The following is a 3,694-nucleotide window of genomic DNA, read 5'->3' as shown; positions in this document are numbered from 1 at the left end:
TTGTATTTTTGGTTATTTTTGTAATTACGAATTTAATATTTCAGATATTAGGATTTTATTTTAAATAGAATTCTAAAAGAGAAGAGAGAGAAAGTATTTAAGGGAGGAATCTATTGTGAAAAAGAGGGAATTTTGGATTGGAGAAAAAGAAAGAAACCCTAGATCTAATTTTTCTCTTCTCTCTATGAAGAGCTAAACCTATTTTTCTGGTTGAAGGAATATGTAGACTTGGAGGTAAATTTTGAATTAAAGTCTGGTCTTATTCACTTATTACCCAAGTTTCATGGTTTTGCAGGTGAAGATCCTCATAAACATCTTAAGGAGTTTCATGTTGTGTGCTCAAGTATGAGGCCACAAGGCGTGACTGAAGAGCAGATTAAGCTGCGTGCTTTTCCGTTCTCTGTAGATGGGCTAGCTAAAGATTGGTTGTACTACTTGCCTCCTGGATCGATTACAACGTGGAATGGTTTGAAGAAGCAGTTCCTCGAGAAGTACTTTCCTGCTTCAAGAGCTGCCAACATCAGAAAAGATATTTGTGGGATCAGACAACTTCCTGGGGAGACTTTGTATGAGTATTGGGAGCGATTCAAACAATTGTGTGCCAGTTGTCCTCAGCATCAGATTTCTGATCAACTTCTTATTCAATATTTTTACGAAGGACTATCATTGATTGCTAGGAGTATGATAGATGCTGCTAGTGGAGGTGTGTTGGTGAACAAGACTCCTACTCAAGCAAGGGAGTTGATATCAAATATGGCTGCCAATGCACAACAATTTGGCAGCAGACAAGATGCCACCTTAAGGAATGTGAATGAGGTAAATATTTCTTCTGTTGAACAACGTTTAGATAAACTCACTTCTCTTGTGGAAAAGTTTGTTGTAGGTAATGTGCAACAGGTGAAGACTTGTGGTATTTGTTACAATATGGGTCATTCAACTGATATGTGTCCTACACTTCAAGAAGAACCCGTTGAACAAGCCAATGCAGTTGGAGGATTTCCAGGCATGCCTCAGAGGAGGTATGATCCTTATGCACAAACATACAATCCGGGATGGAAGGATCATCCGAACTTCAGCTATGGCGTTAGGCCGCCAGGATTCCCACAACAGCATCCACCAAGACAACCAACACCTCCACAGTCAAACTCTAAGTCAGGTATATCTCTTGAAGAAATTGTTAAATCACTTGCAACTAACACTCAACAATTTCAGCAGGCAACTACAGTAAGCATTCAGAACTTGGAGAACCAAATGAGTCAATTGGCGACTACAGTGAGCCGTCTGGAGTCTCAAGTATTAGGGAGATTGCCTTCACAATCTGAGGTGAATCCAAAGCAAAACGTTAGTGCTGTCATCGTTAGAAGTGGGACGGAGTTGCAAGAGCCTAGTAAGAAAGTGACAAAGCATGTAGAGGATGAGCTTGAGAAGAATGAATTGATGCCTAAATCTCAAGATGCACAACCCACCAGAGCGAAACCCCTACCTATTGTGATACCTCCTCCTTTTCCAAGCCGGTTTACAAAATCCAAGAAGGAGGAACAAGAGAAAGACATCCTTGAGACATTTCGCAAGGTTGAGGTAAATATTCCTTTATTAGATGCTATAAAACAAATACCTCGATATGCTAAAGTCCTTAAGGAACTGTGCACCTCCAAAAGAAAATTAAGAGGAGATGAAAAAGTTCACATGGGGGAGAATGTTTCAGCAGTTCTCCAAAAGAAACTACCTCCTAAGTGCAAGGATCCAGGTATGTTTACTATCCCTTGTAAAATTGGTAGTGTTAGAGTTGAAAAGGCTATGTTAGATCTAGGAGCTTCTATTAATGTCATGCCTCGTTCCATTTATTCATCTTTGAATATTGGTCCATTAAAAGAAACTGGTGTGATAATTCAACTAGCTGACAGGTCTAATGCATATCCTGATGGGGTATTAGAAGATGTCTTAGTACAAGTTAATGAGTTGGTTTTTCCTGCTGATTTTTATGTACTTGATATGGAAGATGATAACTCCTCTAATTCTGTCCCAATTTTACTAGGAAGACCTTTTCTTAAGACTGCTAGGACTAAAATGGATATACATAAAGGGACTCTCACTATGGAGTTTGATGGAGAGGTTATAGAATTCAATATGAATGATGCCATGAAATATCCTAGTGAGGAACATTCGGTATTTTCTGTGGATGTTATTAACCTTATAGCGCAGGAAATTTTTTACAAGGAAAAGACGAAGACATTTCATGATAGAATGATTTTGAGAAAGGAGTTCTCTGTTGGTCAAAAAGTTCTTCTTTTTCATTCTAAACTTAAACTTTTTCCGGGTAAATTACGTTCTTGTTGGGTTGGACCTTTTATTGTTACTAATGTTTTTCCTCATGGTGCAGTTGAGATTCGGAGCCCGACCTCTGACAGAGTTCTTAAGGTTAATGGTCATCGCTTAAAACCTTTTTATGAAGGTTTTTCGGTGAATATTGTGGAGGATGTGGCTCTCGAAAGTCCAAATTATGGAGATTGATGCATAAATGTGTCTAGCCAAAGACATAAAACAAAGGCGCTTTTTGGGAGGCAACCCAAGTGATTTATTTATTTTGGTTTTTGTTATATCTTCTTTTAATTTTGATTCAAATTTTTTTAAATAATGTGTTTGCTTATTTTGGTCAGAAGAAAATTTTTGATAAGGCGTGCCCACGTCTTAACTAATAAGTACTTCTGTAATTTTTAAAGTAAAATAGTTTTAAGGCGTGCCCACGTGCTTATAAAAAAAAAAAAAAAAAAAATTTAATTTTAATTGATTTTATTTCATTTTATTTTATTTATTTATTTCTTTTGTTCTTTCTTTTATATATATATATATATATATATATATATATATATATATATTTAAAAAAAATCAAAAAAAAAATCATTGTTAAAAAAAAAAAAATTTATTGTTCACAAAATCCCTAATTTTCCAGAAATTGTTTTCTTCTCCAGCCGTTTGCAGCACGCCAGCAGCAAACCAGCCAGCCGGAGAATGCAGCATCAGTCGCGCGCAACGCAAGCACCAGCAACGAGCACGCCCCGCAACGCAACTCAGAACCAGCTCTCGCGCGCAACAGTCCCGCAGCAACACAGCCACGCAGCAGCTCTCGCGCGCAACGCAGCCACGCAGACAGCATCCTGCACGCAACCAGCAGTGCGCAACCAGCCCCAAGCCGCGTAGCAAGCTCCAGTCGAGCAGCAATAGTCCGCAACCAGCCTACGACCTACATTCCAGCCGCGTGAATCGAAATCCGTGACAAGATGGAGCAGAATTTGGCCGCATACTTCAAGAGTGTGGGATTTATCCCACCATTCCCGCCAAGCCCATAGACGTTATGAGGATCAAAGCTCACAATTCAGGGAAGTTTTTGCCTTTAATCTTTTATCCTTACGCTTTAATTTTTATGTGAGCTTTGATTATCTTACATTGGGGACAATGTAAGTTATTGGTGTGGGGGAGGGATTTTTGCATTATTGATGCCTGGAATTATTATTTTCACTCTACTCATCTATTTTCATTCTACTCATCCTTAAATGATTTTGGAGTTAGTATGCTTCATATATTATTATTTTTCTTTTCTTTTCTTTCTCATTACTTTTTTCCCATCTATCTCAAATTATTTACATCTATTTTTATTCTATCATACTCTCTCATCACTCACATTTTATCTTTCACT

General features: G+C 38.0%; 1 non-coding gene across 1 annotated transcript; it reads right to left on the bottom strand.

The window, feature by feature from the left end:
• Positions 1–516: 516 nt before the first annotated feature.
• LOC112098619 lies at positions 517–623 on the bottom strand. The gene has a single exon (XR_002905729.1). It is a non-coding gene; the product is annotated as a small nucleolar RNA R71 (small nucleolar RNA).
• Positions 624–3,694: the final 3,071 nt, after the last annotated feature.

Source organism: Citrus clementina, unplaced genomic scaffold, assembly GCF_000493195.1.
Source record: "Citrus clementina cultivar Clemenules unplaced genomic scaffold, Citrus_clementina_v1.0 scaffold_5, whole genome shotgun sequence".
NCBI classification, from domain to species: Eukaryota; Viridiplantae; Streptophyta; class Magnoliopsida; order Sapindales; family Rutaceae; genus Citrus; species Citrus x clementina.
This window is presented reverse-complemented; position numbering and strand designations above follow the sequence as displayed.